Raw genomic sequence first — 16533 nt, 5'->3', positions numbered from 1 at the left:
TATACCTCCATCCTTCCATATGACGTCATCTGTGTGGCTTACCCATCTGTGTTGGGAGTCCCCAAGATAATCATACTGATGGCAATGATTCTTACAGCACAAAGATGCAAAGCAAAATTGAGCAAAGGAAAGGGTGTATGGGCGAAGTCTAGAGTGAAGCAGGCTCAGACTTTCAGAGGGGACTTTGAAAGTGGTGTCACAGAGTATGTACTTCGTTCCCCCAGCAAAGAATTGTTCCAACATGTGTGGAATGTTGTCTACCAGTGAAGCTCATCAGCGGCTGAGGGCCCAGGGTTTTGATCGGGGTCTGGTTATTTAGGCATCTTCTGTGTGGCACATACTAAAATCCCAGACTCCCAGAAGTAAAGCAAAAGTACACATCATTGACTGTACAGTTTAGGCACAGTGAGCCACTCTTATCAGTTCTGGGAATGATGGAAACCCTCCTCAAGTCCTAGTTTCCAGATGTCAGCCAAGGGCCAAACTTGTAAGCAGTCTTTATAAAGGATAGGAGTCAGGCCTGCTGTGTTAACTTTCCTGGACCCATCCTACACCCTGGCCCCTGTTCCTTTCCCTGTGACCTTTTCTTCTCACCTCCTCCCACCCAAACCTGTAGACACACCTGGACCTTGTCTATCAACCTCAACTGCATCATCTCTGAATCATGGATTTAGACACCCTACGCTTTGATCTTCCAACTGGCTTGCTCAAGAAATAATAAATAAGTACATACACACATAGAGTGACCTAACCACTCCTTTGCTCAGTAACTGCTTTTAGCTTGGTGCAGACCCCCAGGTCGGGAATCTTTCTACTTTGGATTCGTTAGCTTCCATCTTCTACTTTCCCTACCACCATCTCCAACCAGCCTAGACTCCTTGAACTATCATTATCTTACAAATAACCTTAAACTCCCTTGCACCTCTTTTGAGCTTTTTGTGCTCTTGTTTAGAGAAACTTCAACCCTGAAAGCATCCAACCACCCACATGGTCAGTATTCACTCAGAGGGTTGTGTCCTGCAGAAGAGAATCACAATTGAATACATTAGTACCACTGTAAATCTGATTACTGCTCTCTCCTGGCCTTCAACATTGCCAGCAAAACTTAGTACTTTTCTGTAATCACCTCTCTGTAGTCAGCAAATGGCCCTGCTATCCATTTCAAAGAGAACTAGAAGACATTGGATGGAAACTGCCTCAGGCACTTACCACACTCTCTAACATATGCATCCAGCCTTTTCCTGGCTGTCCTTTAAAAACAGAAAATATCACGTATCAAAAAACTGCTTGTGCTCTGGCTCCCTAATTCCCACCGTTCCCGTTACTGAATTACCTCTTTCTCTGTGTCTTCAACTTCTTCCTTGATAAAGGATCCTTTCCATTCGCATTTAATTATAATGCTAGCATATTATATAGCATATTAATGTGTTAGTATTCATATATTTATATATACAGGCGTAACTTGGAGATATTGCGGGTTTAGATCGAGACCCCAGTAAAGCAAATGTCACAATAAAGTGAGTCACACGAATTTTTTTCTTTCCTAGTATATATAAAGTTAGATTTACACTGTACTTTTGTCTATTAAATGTGCAATAATAGCATTATGCCTACAAAACAGTGTACGTACCTTTATTTTAAAATAATGCTGTTGGGAAAATGGTGCCGATAGACTTGCTTGATGCAGGGTTGCCACAGAACTTCCCATTTGTAAAAAATGCAATATCTGCAAAGCACAATAAAACGAAGTATGCCTATAATTGTAACTATGTAGCACTTATTATGTTAGACTTTTTTTTAAGAAAATTATCCTTGAATCCTACATCCTATCAGTTCCTCCTTCGCTCTTGAACTATCTAGATGCCTGATCTCCCTTTCACTTCTTAACCCACTTGTTCTACTTCATACACCGCTAAAACAGTTCTTGGTAAGGTCACTAATGATCTCCAGTGAGCCTTTCAGAGTTTTCCTCTCTTACTTGTTTTACAGAAGCATTCCATGCAGTCTGCCTCTCCCTTCTCAAAATACTCTTGTCTTCCTGGCTGCCAGATCCTCCGTCTGCCCAATTCTAATTCGTCAGTCACCCCATTTTGAAATAATAATGTTCCTCAGGGTTCAACTTCAGCTTTTTTTCCTTCTCCCCGCTCCTCCCCACACACAACACTACCACAAATTATGCAGTGGAGTTTCCCACATTTGGGGAAATCACAGGGGTCAGCACATGCCGAAAAGCCTCACCCTGGGAAAACCAACTTCGTGATCTTGTTACCTCTCCTGCCAGATAAGTTTGCTTTTTTTCCGCCCTCTTTTTAAGCTGCATACTCTCTCTGGCCTTAACTACATGGAGTTATTCTCACATTCACTTGTCTAGCACAGATCTTTTCTGAGTCTGGATCTGACTTTTCCTTTGGCCGAGCCTCAAGGCTTGCGGAATCTTAGTTCCCCGACCAGGGATTGAACCTGGGGCCACAGCAGTGAAAGCGCTGAGTCCTAAGCACTGGACTGCCAGAGAAGTCCCTGGATCTGACTTCTTGATACCTGTGCTTGAAGGCCTTATAGTAGCCTCTCAAATGTAATGTTCCCCAAACTGAAGTGATGATCTTCCCTCTGCTTTTCTTCCAGTGTTCTTGATCTAGTTATGTAGTAACACCACCTACTAACCCGACTGCGCTGGAAATGTGGAAATCACCTTTGACACTCCATTTATCTTCAGTTCTGCACCAGCTTCATGCCTGTTACCAACTTCTATCAATTCTTTCTCTTTTTTTTTTAACTTTTATTTTATTTTGTTTATTTATTTTTAGCTGCGTCAGGTCTTAATTGTGGCACGTGGGATCTTACGTTGTGGCACGCAGGCTTCTTCCTAGTTGTAGCACACAGGCTCCAGAGCGCGCGGGCTCAGTAGTTGTGGCGCGTGGGCTTTGTTGCCCGACCAGGGATCAAACCTGCGTCCCTTGCATTGGAAGCCCCTGGGAAGTCCCAAATTCTACTTTCTCAATATATCTAATACCTCTTTTATTTTTAAAACGTTTAATTATTTTGGTAAGAGATGTGTATGCATGTATTTTAATCTAAATGCTTCACAAAGGCTTATAAGGAAAGCCCTCAGTCATGCTAACAATCATCTCTTGCTACCCCTAGTCTTTTGTTTTTAGTTTTACTGATTTTCTGTGGAAAAGGGGAAACTATTTATTCAACAAATCTTTATTGAGCCCTTATGTAGAAGAGATATAGTTCATTTGCAGGGTAAGCAACAGTGAACAAAATAAACCTTGGAGCTTGTATTCTGGGAGGAGAGAAATGAGTAAAATTTATATAAAGTATGTTAAGAAGACGCTTAAGGGAATTCCCTGAAGGTCTGGTGGTTAGGACTCTGCGCTTTCACTGCAGGGGCCCTGGTTCAGTCCCTGGTCGGGGAACTAGGATCCTGCAAGCTGTGTAGTGTGGCCAAAAAAAAGATGCTTAAGTTCTATGGAGAAAAAGCCAAGAAGCGGGGGACAAGAAAGGGTGTGTGGGCTTGAGGGTGGATTGCTGCGTGAATTTAAAATAGGTTAGGAAGCTGACATTTGAGAAATGACTCAAGAAGCTGATTGGATGTTCAAGCAGAAGAAATTTTAGCTGCAAAGACCCTGAAGCAGGAGTGAGCCTAGTATTGCTGGAGTGGAGTGAGGGAGGAGAGGCTTGTAGAATGTGAGGTTAGAGTGTCAGTGGAGACTGGACAGGGAAGGAATAGTGGAGTCCACTGTAATGATTGTCATTTGTTCCGAGATGGGAAGCAATTGTAGGGTTTTGAATGGAAGAGTGACAATCTGACTTACATTTTAAAAGATTCTCTGGGACTTCCCTGGTGGTCCGGTGGGTAAGACTCCGCACTCCCAGTGCAGGGGGCCCAGGTTTGATCTCTGGTTGAGGAACTAGATCCCGCATGCATGCCGCAACTAAGAAGCCCGCATGCCACAACTAAGAAGCCTGCATGCCGCAACTAAGAGTCCGCATGCCGCAACGAAGATCCTGTGTGCTGCAACTAAGACCTGGTGCAGCCAAAATAAATAAATATTTTTAAAAATCATCATCATCATCTCTGGGGAATTCCCTGGTGGTCCAATGGTTAGGACTCAGCACTTTCACGGCTGTGGGTCTGGGTTCAGTCCCTGGGTGAGGAACTAAGATCTCGCAATCCTCGAGGTGCAGCCCCCCAAAAAATTGGCACTTCTGCTACAACTGTCAGTGAATCTCTTCCAAATGCACATCTTTGGATTTAAAATAAATAAATAAATTTTAAAAAATAAAAAGAATCTCTGGCTGCTGTGTTGAGAATAAATTAGTAGGGAGGCCAGTTAGGAAGCCAGTGCAGTAGCCCGGAGTGGTTCTCCCTGCTCCCTGATAGTTAGAACATAATAGCCTAGCCTTCCAGTGCTGAATCTGCTGCAGAGGCCTTTGTGGTTTGGTCTCCTCAGTGGATTGTTCCTCTGGCTGAGGCTTTAATGTATGCATTCAAACAGTTAAAAAATAAGTTAATAGGATTTCCAATGAAAAGCTGCTTCCCTTTTCTCACTGTCCCTCAGACCTACAGTTACCCTCTTCACATGGAGCCAGGTCGTTTCCAAATTTTGCTAGTCCAAGCAGTGCTGGAATGACCCTTCATGAGTCATTTCACAAATAGATGACTGTATCTGTAAGATAAACTAATAACTGGAGATTCTGGATAACTGGAGACATAACTTCATAATTCTAATAAATATTCCTATGTCCCTTTTGATAGAGATTATAGCAATTTACACTTCACCTGGTTTTTCAGGGTGCTTATTACCCTATATGGTCACCAGTACAGCATTAGCAAACTTTTGAGTACGTTTGCCAGTCTGATGAACGAAAAGTATTATTTCAGTACCCCGTGCATTTCACTTTGAGGGAGGTTGAACATTGTTAAATGAGTTTGGTATTAATATTTCCTTTTCTGTGAACTTTGTATAAATATTCTTTATTTGTCTCCTCTGATGTTAGTGTTCTTGGTTATTTACAGGAGCTCTTTTTTTTATTAAGGGAAAAATGTTTTTATTTAATTCAATAATACCTGTGCATAGTTACTACAAATGAAACAAAATAGTATAGAGTTTGTCTCCTTCTCTTCCTTAAAGACAAATACTATTAACAGTTTATCTGTATTCTTCCAGAAAGTGTCCCTCTCCAGATCGTGTGTGTATATATGTGTGCGCACCATACCCACGTCCCCCCTTTTGTTAATGTGTCAGTAGGAAGAGCCTGTGTGAACTGTTCTTTACTTTGTTATTTTCATGTGTTTATCAACTACGGACCTCCTGATATATAGATTTACTCTCTTAATTCCCCCCATACACACACACAGAAATTCACACATCCTTGCTCTGTATCCTCTTAATATACTTACTGTAACACTTAATTGCGGCTAGGAATACTCATTACAACTAAGTAAATAATTTTTATGGATGAGCCAAGTAGTACAAACCCTGCCTGTGTTTCCTTTTTACAGAATGTTTTATTCTTCCCGCCACCAAAAATTGCCTTTTTTTTCACATGTTGATTGACTTTAAAAGCTGAAAACCAATAATATTCTGATATGATTTTATAAGAATTCTTCTGCACAGAGCCAAGTGATATGCCTTCTCTACAATTCTAGAACCATAAATGCTGTACCTTTCAAAAATATATATTACTATGATCAAGATTAAATAGATTGTCTTTTTCTGGATTCCATCAGTTTCTTAAGATCATCTACATTTTAATTTGCTTCGTGACTGGACCTTGCCTTTTTTCAATTTTTAGATTGTTTTTCCTTTATCTTTTTCCTTTTTCACATTTAATACATGCAAAAGGATGTGTGACCCATAATATGAGTAACTGAACCTGTCACTTAACCCAAAAACTAGAGCATTACTAACAACCTGCATCTATGTATTACCACTCCCCTATTCCATTTCTGCTTCACCCAAAAGGAAACCACTATCCTGAAGTTTGTATTTTATCTTGGTTTTGTTTTTGTTCACAATATTTTTCCATAGAATTTTTTTTTTCTTTTGACTGCACCTAGCGGCATGGGGGATCTTAATTCCCTGACCAGGGATTAAACCCATGCCCCTTCACTGGGAGCGTGGAGCCTTAACCACTGGACCACCAGGGAAGCCCATCTGTAGAATTTCTGATTGGCTCTTGCACGTGTGTATTTGTTCTCTTGTGCTCTCTCTCATATCCTCTATTAATTGGAATCTACTCCATTCTTCTTGAGCTCACCAATTTTCAAATCTCATTTAGACCACTTTTTCCTTGGACCATTATTTTCCCTACAGCTTTTCGATTTTCCTGGAGTTTCTGAATGTTCTTTTTTGCTTGTATTTGTTGCCTTCATCATATAATAAAGTTTTTCCAAACTGTTAACATTTGATTTAGTCTATGAAGTCTCCTTTTTTCCTAGAGACTATTGTACTATAAACTTTCGCCATTCTGCAAAAGGTTATACAAACATGTTGCTTTCGAGATCTTCAGGAAACTTAGGACCCTGGGATTTCTCTTCATTGCTCTCCTGGGTTAGAGTCACAGTTTCCTGGATGCATGTTTTCCATTTTCTTGTTAGAATTCTTACTTAGGGAGCTTTCTTAAAAAGTATACAGGGCCAGATAGTAAGTTCTCTGTCACATCTTCCTCTTTTTTTTTTTTATTTAACAACCTTCTAAAAATATAAAAATCATTCTTAGCTCAATTGCTGACTGTTCATCTTACATGCAGTGGTGCCAAGTCTGATGCAAATTTGATTTTTTTCCCATGATAGGTGACGTGTTTTTTCCTCTTTTTTGGGGGGGGAGAGGGGTGCGGCATGGCTTGTGGGAGTTCCCTGACCAGGAATTGAACCTGGGCCACAGCAGTGAAATCGCTGAATCCTAACCACTGGACCACCAGGGAACTCCCATGTAGACCCTTTTGACTTAAAGATTTGTGTCTTTCCTTTAGCTCTTTCTCTTATTACTTCTTAGATAACTTCTTTGATATTACCCACCCTGTTCTTTCACTAGATCTCCCTCTTACTCAAATGTTAAACCTGTCCAATTGAGAAGGACTTCCCTGGTGGTCCAGTGGTTAAGACTCTGTGCTTCCACTGCAGGGGGCACGGGTTCGATCCCTCAGCAGGGAACTAAGATCCTGCATGCCCCACAGTGCAGCCAGAAAATTTTTTTTTAATAAATAAGGGAAAAAAAACCTGTTGAATCGAAGCTTTGTGTTTCTTAGTTTTTTTACCAAGGTTGTTAATTTTGGTAGTAGACTTCCTGTAGTAGACTTTATTCAAATATCTGACAATTCTTGGTTATCTCTTATTGGAAGGAAGCAGAAGAGTTGCCCTGGAGCTCTGGGTGTAGCCAGGATTTGTCATCTGACAAATGCTCTAAATTGTGATCATTATCTTTGAGGTCTCTGAGGACTTGTTCAGAGGTGCCAATGTTCCCAGATCCACAGAAACACTGTACCTGCAGGAAAGAGTCTTCCTTGTACTTGTTTGTTTTTTCTAGGAGTGTGTTGTCTAATTATAGGTCATTCTAACTGCAGTGAGAAACAAGATTGTTCACTGCTTGTTGTGCAGACAGACCTTAGATTAGTTTTCCTGTTTTCAAGCCCCCTTCTCACACTTGCCCTCTGTCGTACCTCCTGCTTCAGAGTCTGCAGCATTTCAGAGTTTCGGGCAAGTGGCTCCTCCTGTACAATAGCACCCCCGGGTGTGGTCCAGGTGGCAGCACCCTCTGTTCTGCCCTGGGTCACCGTACTTCTTTCATCTGCTCTAATCAGTCTAGAAATTTGTTGAAAAAATACCTCACAGATTCCTCCCTGCCCAATTCTATTTATATTATAAATATCATCTTAGTCATTTACTGACAATTTAATGTAGTCTTAAAGGAAAAGGTGAACATTTGTAGTTGATTTACTGTCTTTTTTTGGGGGGGGTATGCGGGCCTCTCACTGTTGTGGCCTCTCCCGTTGCGCAGGCTCAGCTGCCATGGCTCACGGGCCCAGCCGCTCTGCGGCATGTGGGATCTTCCCGGACCGGGGCACGAACCCGTGTCCCCTGCATCGGCAGGTGGACTCTCAACCACTGCACCACCAGGGAAGCCCTGGTTTACTGTCTTGAACCAGAAATCTATTTGCCTCTACTCGAATGTGAAGCACCGTCAACCCTTTTTTTTTACACCCCCACCCCCCCACCGCGATGGGTCTTTGTTGCTGTGCGCGGGCTTTCTCTAGTTGTGTCGAGCGGGGGCTACTTTTCGTTGCAATGCGGGGCCTTCTCACTGCGGTAGCTTCTCTTGTTGCGGAGCATGGGCTCTAGGCGCACGGGCTTCAGTAGTAGCACACAGGCTCTAGAGCGCAGGCTCAGTAGTTGTGGCATGTGGGCTTAGTTGCTCAGAGGCATGTGGGATCTTCCCAGACCAGGGCTCGCACCCATGTCCCCTGCATTGGCAGGCGGATTCTTAACCACTGCGCCACCAGGGAAGTCCAGCACCATCAACTCTTGCCTGTACTACTGTAATAACCTCTTCGTTGGTCACCCGCCACCCATACTACACTCTTCCAATTCATTTTCTATGCAGTAGCCAGAATGAATTTTTGGGAATACAAATCTGACTGCCAGGTTATATCACGTGTCTTAGAGAAGGCATGTAATATGGAGGCCTCAAGAGATTGTGTCCTACTGGAAATGGTATCACTGCAACTACGGTCTGAAATGGATGTGATCATGGTGTCAAACAGCCAGACCCATGCTGGTCGCAAGAGCCAACCCCTAAGCAGGGCCTCTCTCTCCCCAAGGCCTCAGTCCTGGTCTAGGCCTCTGAGTCACAGATGTAAAAATAAGTCGCAGGGCTGTGAGCTAGCAGGGCAGCAGCGCACCTCTGGTTCTGTGGCTAGCTGGTGTTCAGCAGCAGTGAATTTGTGTCCAGCACTGCTACTGCTCCAGACAGCCTGGAGATCCAGCTCAGCTCCCACAGGGACTAGGCCTTGGAGCTGCTTGTAACCTGGCACTGGGTTTATCTGTAGTTGTGAATGATCAGAACCTCAGGCCTATTCTCTGCAAGTATCTAAAGGGCTTCTTGACAAAGCAAGAAATGCCAAGCCTGTCCATACTTCTTATCTCCTCTCCCTGGATGTGTTCCTGGTCAGATGCCTCTCTATGTCTGGTTTCCAGACTGTCAATGGATTTTCTCTGCAGCTTTCATCATCCCAGGTCATGACTTATACTCAAAACATACCTAGTGTCTAAGCCAGCTTACTTTTTTCTTTCAGCTGCTACTTGGTTTAAATCTGGAAATCCTGCAGTCTTCAGACTTCCATTGAACGGAGATAGGCCACTGTCCTGGTGTCTATTCCTAGCACAGTCAGAAGATAACTGCTTTTTCTTTTCCCAGGAATAGAAAGGAACTGTCAGACATGCTCATTTTTGCATTATCCCAACTTAAACTTCCCTTGTTCTCACTTAAGGAGGCAAGGAAGTATAGAACCAATACTAGTGGGTGCAAGTAATGTCTGTAACAGCCAGCAACAGATGACCTGGCAATGATGAGCCACAGAGACTGTTGGTGGAAAGGCTGGCAGTATCCCAAAAATTGCTGGCATGAGTCCCAGGGCACCTAATGGAGCAGGCTGACATCTTTTCACATTGGATCCTCTCTACACACCCCATGAACAAACTGGGTGTGCACACAGTCTTCAGCCTTTCAAAAAGAGATTTTAAAAACTCAGGAAATTGGGAATAGATGAGAACTTCCTAATCTAATAAAAGACTTTTACAAAAAATGTACATGTAATATAATGTACATTACATGTAATGGTGAAATGTTGAACACTCCTCTCGTGACTTGTGTCAATTAGCATCACTTATATTCAGCATTGTATTGGCTGTCCTAGCTAGTGCAATAAGGAATGAAAAAGAAATAAAGGTATAAAGATTGGGAAAAAGAAAAACTATCATTTTTAACATGACACAGTGGGGTATGTATAAAATCCAAACCTATCTACAAACTGCTGCAATTAATAGGTGAATTATCAACAGCTACAAAAATTGCTTGCTTCTATGCACAAGCAACAAGTAATTAGAAAATGAAAAGTTAAAATATTACCATTTATAATAGTACCCCGCCAAAAAAGCAAATATCTAGCAATCTAATGAAAGATGTGCAAGACCTCTACACTGGAAACTACAAAGCTACAAAATATTTCTGAGAAAAAATAAGGACATATATGCAAGGCCTTGGAGTAGGCAAAGAAGACACAAAAAGTGATAACTATGAAAAAAGTGATAACCATGAAAGAGAAATTGGACTTCATTAAGACTAAAAATTTGTTTTATCAAAAGATATCAAGAGAGTGAAAATGGGAGCCACAGCCTGGGAGAAGATACTTGCATTATGGAATATTAGCCATCAGAGAGCTCATAATCCAGAATATATAAAGAATTACAAGTCAGTTTTTTTTAAAGGACCAACAATTCAATTTTAAAAATCTTGAACAGACAATAAGTTCTGTCTAATAAATACCTAATAAACGTATGAAAAGGTGTTTAATACTTTTTGTCATCAAAAAATGCAAATTAAAACCACAAGGAGGGAATTTCCTGGCAGTCCAGTGGTTAGGACTCTGCACTTTTACTGCTGGGGCCCAGGTTCCATCCCTAGCTGGGGAACTAATATCCCCAAGCTGAGGGGTGCCGCCAAAAAAAAAAAAAAAACCCACAATGAGATGCCATTAAAGACCCATGATGTTGGGACTTCCCTGGCAGTCCAGTGGTTAAAACTCCATGCTTCCACTGCAGGGGGCACGGGTTCGATCCCTGGTTAAGGAACTAAGAGCCCACAAGCCGCACAGCCAGAAAAAAAAAAATAAAGACCATAATGTGAAGTGTTGGTGAGGACATGGATGAACTGAGCGTTCCACACGTTAATGGTAGGAGTGTAAATCGGTGTAACCATTTTGGAAAACTAATGGGCAGGATCTACTAAAGCTAAATATGTATAGTTATGGCCCAGCAGTTTCACTGTTGGGCACGTACTCAGTAGAAGCGATTGGCTTATGTCCACCAAAAGACATGGAAGAATGCTCATAGTGTGAGTCATAATAGCCAGAACCTGGAAATAAGTGTCCAACAACAGTAGAATGAATAAATAGTGGTATATTTATCAATGGAGTACAGTGGAAAAAAAAAACTTGCTCTACACGACAATAATAAATCTCACAGACATCATGATAAGTGAAAGAAACCAGACACAGAAGTATGTATGATCACATTTACGTGAAACTCAAAAACAGGCAAAACTGACCTTGGTGATGGAGTTTAGTAGTTATATTTGGAGGAGGCAGGGCCTGCTGAAGTATTTATATCTTGACTGGGGGGGTGGGCACAGTACGTAAGTGAAAATTTGAACTGTGCACTTAAGACCTGTGTATTTTATGTAAATTAAACATCAAGATAAAAGATATATGGAAGGGGACCTTAGATTCTCTCCATTGCTCTGCCCTCTGAGACCACACAGAGACCCCTGAGTGTCTTGAGAACTCCCTCTGCCTCTGCCCTCCCCACCCCAGCGCTATGGAAACACAAGTTTTTGCCTCAAACTCTCCAGTGATTTCCTGTTTCTCTTAAGAAAGAGTTTCATCCTTCCCAGCCTGCCTTATATGATCTAGTCCCTGGGGAACTACCCTTAGCTTTCCCTTAGTTCCAAATTCCAAAATGAGTCAAATTCCAAAGGCCTTTGCAATTCCTTTCACCTGGAGGTCTCTTCCCCAACTAATTGCTTCTCATTCTTCAAATGTCAGTTTAAACATTACATTTTCAGGACCTTCCAGAATGTGTTAAGTTCTCCTTGACTATTTTTCTTCAATGCAACATGTCCTCACTATGCTTGCATGTCTATGTTTTACCTTTGTCATTTTTGTTTGAGGAAGGATCACTTTTGTCTTATTCACCACTCCATTCCCAGTACCTGGCACCATGCCTGGCCCCTGGTGGGTGCTTAGAAACTTGTTGAATAAGTGAGCAAGTTACTTTATGAATGCCTGCTGTTTGCTCTATGCGGTGCCAAGTGCTGGAGATACAGTTGGGTATGAGATGAATATCATAGAAGTTCCCAGTCCAGGAGGGGCAAAACTTAACTGTTTTGTGAGATAAATACGATGACTGGGAAAATATAGCGTTGGGGATTTCAGAGAAGCCTTCCTGGAAGAGGAGGTCCATGACCCACGCTTTCAAACAACTTAAAGAGCCCCACAACCAGAGACCTGTCCTGAGAGGGGACCAAGCTTGTGACAGCTTCTGGACTCATGGTTCTCTTGGATTTGCCTGTGACTATGCCTGTGCAGATGTGGAAATTGCTAATTTGATGAGATCACAGGATTTTTGAGAAGTAATCTCATTTCTTCTTACTGATCTGACAGGCTTTATGTGAGATAAAGTTTCACTTTCAGGGTTCTCCATATATGTTTAAGGCAACCTAACTCCCTTTCAGTAAGCCCAATCTCCTTTTTTTTTTTTTTTTTCGGGCCCCAGCAGTGAAAGCGCCAAGTCCTAACCACTGGAATCACCAGGGAATTCCCTCCTTGGTGATTCTTATAAGTGTTGGCTTGTAAGTCAAAGGTGGCTTTTAGTTTCATCAGCTCCTTCTGAGAGCCTCATTGTAGTCTCAGAACTGGATAGAGCTGCCCAGACTCATTTGTTGCAGTGCAGAGTGAGCATGGTTCATTATTTTGCACTTTAACAGCAATGTTTCATGGCAATGAAATCACTGTAGGTTAAGAGCCAAATTTTAGTTTATAAACTCAGCCTTTTCTCAAATATTTCTAGTAACTTGGCTTTAAAATGTTATTTGGTTCTGCCCAGTTTTGCCCCTAAATGGAAAGCATGAATATTTGGCTGCTGTGTGGCTTAGGGTTAAGGTTAGGCACAACATTGCTGAGCAGTGAGAAAACTAGAGGTCTGGGCCCCGAGCCCATTTCTCCCTGTGGAGTGAGTGGGGAGAAACCCCTTTCACTGTTCACCACTCACACACACTGGTCTCCTACCTGGCTGGAACACCGGGTGCCCCAAATTCCACATGGGAGGCAGCCAGCTGTCTGAGAACAGGAGTCTGATCTGTGTGGTCCTACCACCCAGCACCTACAACAAACATGAGCTGAGGGGACTTCCCTGGTGGTGCAATGGTTGAGACTCTGTGCTCCCAATGCAGGGGGCCCAGGTTCAATCCCTGGTCCGGGAACTAGATCCCACATGCATGCCACAACTAAGAGTTTGCATGCCACAACTAAGGAGCCAGAGAGCCTCAACTAAGTAGCCCGCCTGCTGCAACTAAGACCTGACGTAACCAAATAAATAAATAAATAACATGAGCTGAGTATCCCAGATCTCTTGGGAGGGAGTCCAGGCTCTGTGACCAGTGCCCAAGGTTGTCAAGTCAACATTGACACCGGAAACTCAACCAGTGGCAGCTTTACTGTCCCTGCTTGCTACAAATTGAAGACCCAATTGAGATGCCCTAAATGAACCGCAACTAGGGGCAACCACGTGTAAAAGTCTCTGGAGGCCTAAACAAGTTCAAAGTCGTCGGGTCGGAGGACTCTGACATGATGTGTTGAAGAAACGGAAGAAACAACACAGCCCCTGAGGCGCTCCTTCCCACTGAGCCTAGCGGGAGCAGACAAGCTACAGGGTGGCAGTCTGTAAGTTACTCCCAGGCATCAGGACTGCTGCCAAGGACAGCCATTCTAGTGGCTACAGTGCTCTTTTTGTTTGGGCTAATAAATCCACTCTTGTTTCAGTGACAATGAGTTGGGGTCATTACATTTTGATAACCAAAAGGAGAGTCCACCCACATTCAGGAAAGGGGACAGAGTTCTGGTTTCTTCAGCGAGATGGACCCATCTGGGGGACTCATGCCCCTCCGTCTTGGCCCCCTTGTAGATTTACAAATCTGAGGGGATGCTCATAAATTTAATTGTTCAGAACTCCAAGTGTTCAAGTTTGAACTCTTTACAAGGCCACAGAATCAACTCTGCAAACTACCCTCCCACAGTTCTTGGGAGACACCTCTTTCTGGACCAAGACCACAGCATAGACCTTCTGAGCTAGGGTGGTGCCCATCACCAGGTCGACATGCTGGAACCTGAGGAGAGCCGGACCTTGGCTGTCTGTCAGCTATAGAATGGACTGGAGCTCCCTCTGGTTTTCAGGATAACTTGACCTCAAGCTGTGCAGCCCTTCTGGCTCCACCAGCACCAGAACCTTGCCTGGTTCCCTCCCCAGTACACCTTTCTTTCCTTTCCTGGTCATAAGTCCTTGGATCCCTGACAGTGTGTGAGTCCTGGAAAATATCCATCTCCATTGTGCAGACCTTCACAGCTGATAACTGTGGTATGCACAGCCTCTAGGGCGGTCCCTACTGCATCCAGCAGCTCCCCCTCCCCCACCCCATACACATCCAGCCCCTTCTGCTTCACCTCACCCCGGAGAGCCCTCAGGGAGTCCCCCAGCAGCTCCCCCTGCCTGCACGTATCTTACGTGTTCCCTAAGGTGGTACCAGGCATCCTGTCCTGGTTGCAGGGGAAGGGGCCTGGAATCCTGGGGTCCAGCCCACCCATCAGGGATCTCCCAGGCCCCTGGCCAGCCCCAGACCCTCAGAAGGGTCAAAGGCAACCTGGGATCTGAGAGGTGGGGGTGAGACAGAAGCAGACGGCTCAGCCTGGCAAGGGCTTCTTGGCCACAGCACAGCCATTTCCAGCCAGTGGAGGGTGGAAATGGAGAAAGAACAACAGGATGCTCAAATGGTTACGGGGAAAGGGAGGGGTGAGGAGCGACTTCCTCAGGGAGACGACCTGGACACTGGGGCAGAAGTTTCCCCTTTGGCACATGACCCATGCTGCCCTCACCCCCTTTCCTGCCTGGGGTGCACCACCCAATAGACTAGACTGGCCTTGCCCCAGGTCTCTCCGTACTCAGCAGCCAGCCAGTTGCTCTGTGCCCAGAATGTCTGGCCAGCCCTCTCCAGACTGGCTCCCAAATCCTGTGGATTCTGGAATGCAGCTACCCTTCCTGGGGCTCACAGCCCATCTTGCAGCATTCACATTCTGCCCAAGCGAGACCAGTAAGGTAAAAGAGAAAAGTTACTCTCCAAACTCAACCCCGTTGCCCCTGCCCACCCCCTCCCCACGACCATCACCACCAAGAACACTCGGCTGGCTGTGAAAACCTCTTCCCTGAACGCTCTTCTTTCAGACATGCCCACTAAAGCCAACAGGTAAAAGCCCAGCCTGGAAGCCCTGGCTTTGACTGCATAAAGAGCACACAAGCCAACAGTAATAACTTCGGCTGTTTAAGAAAATCATTTCTCTAATCCCTTATGAGCCCCTCTCTGTGGGATGCTCCTATTCTGCAGCTCTGCTGATGTTAGGAATGTGAAACCCTCATAAAAGCTAGACGTAGAAAACCAGCTTTGTTTTTCTCGACAAGGGGAGGCACCTCAGGTCAAGGCCAAGGTGCACCTCTGGCCCATCTCACTAACACAGTGCTCTTGGGTCACTGAGGAGCTCCTGAAACCCTGTTCTGCTCACTCCTGCCGGAGAACAACCTCCGAGGCTCCCATCGCTTCCATGGGGTCTGGCTCCAACTTTGCCTTTAAACAATACACAGGAGGGCAGGTGGATTCAGGGAGAGGCCTTTGTTTCCTGGCCTGGGCCTTCTTGGCTTCCTGAGGGGCAAGTTGAGGTGTCTGTCTGGTGGTCTCTGAGGCACCATCCCATCCCCCTGTGCATGAGTCTCTAACCGTAGACCTCTCTGCAGAGCTGAATCAAAGCTTCTGTACCTGAGGACATGGGGGCTCCAGGAAGGTCCAGCCTCCACCTCTAGACCTGTGGGCTCCATCCTCTTTTTGGGCACTCTGGTGTAAGGGAGCTTGGAATAAAGAGGTGATATGAAGTGACAAATGTCTCAAACCTGTGTGGTGGGTACATGGATGTTTTTTCCTTTCCTCTCCATATGTATGTGCGGTTGATGAACGAAAATAGTTCAAAGCTCTAGGAGGTGGGTATGATAGTTATAGATGTGCTCACAAACCAGACTTGATTTATCCACAATACAAGATGTCCTCAGGTAAGTCTGAGAGGTCCAAGACAGCCTGGTGCTCAGAGCACCACAGACGCCACAAAAGGAGCCCCAAGGTTGGCAATGTCCATACTGAGTTCCAATAGGAAGCGCACATGGGACTTCCCTGGCGGTGCAGGGGTTAAGAATCCGCGCTGTCAGTGCAGGGGGTGCGGGTTCAATCCCTGGTCAGGGAACTAAGATCCCTCATGCCACGCAGCACGGTCAAAAAAATTTTAAAAAAAAACCCAAACTGTATGCATGGCTGAATAGGTCTCTGGAACCTCCTGGTCCTGGACTGAAGTCTAGAGAAGGGCCCAGATGGTGCCAGGCATGAGTGGTTTCCAGCACATTACTCTGGGACCATGAAGCTTGGAGTGAAGTGAGCAACGGTG

The 16533-nt window shown here is 44.4% G+C and overlaps 1 pseudogene; it reads right to left on the bottom strand.

Annotated features, from left to right (window-relative positions):
- Window positions 1–2156: 2156 nt before the first annotated feature.
- LOC132417399 (U1 spliceosomal RNA) lies at window positions 2157–2289 on the bottom strand (annotated as a pseudogene).
- Between the last annotated feature and the right edge of the window lie 14244 nt (window positions 2290–16533).

The sequence above is a fragment of the Delphinus delphis genome, chromosome 20 (assembly GCF_949987515.2).
Source record: "Delphinus delphis chromosome 20, mDelDel1.2, whole genome shotgun sequence".
NCBI classification, from domain to species: Eukaryota; Metazoa; Chordata; class Mammalia; order Artiodactyla; family Delphinidae; genus Delphinus; species Delphinus delphis.
This window is presented reverse-complemented; position numbering and strand designations above follow the sequence as displayed.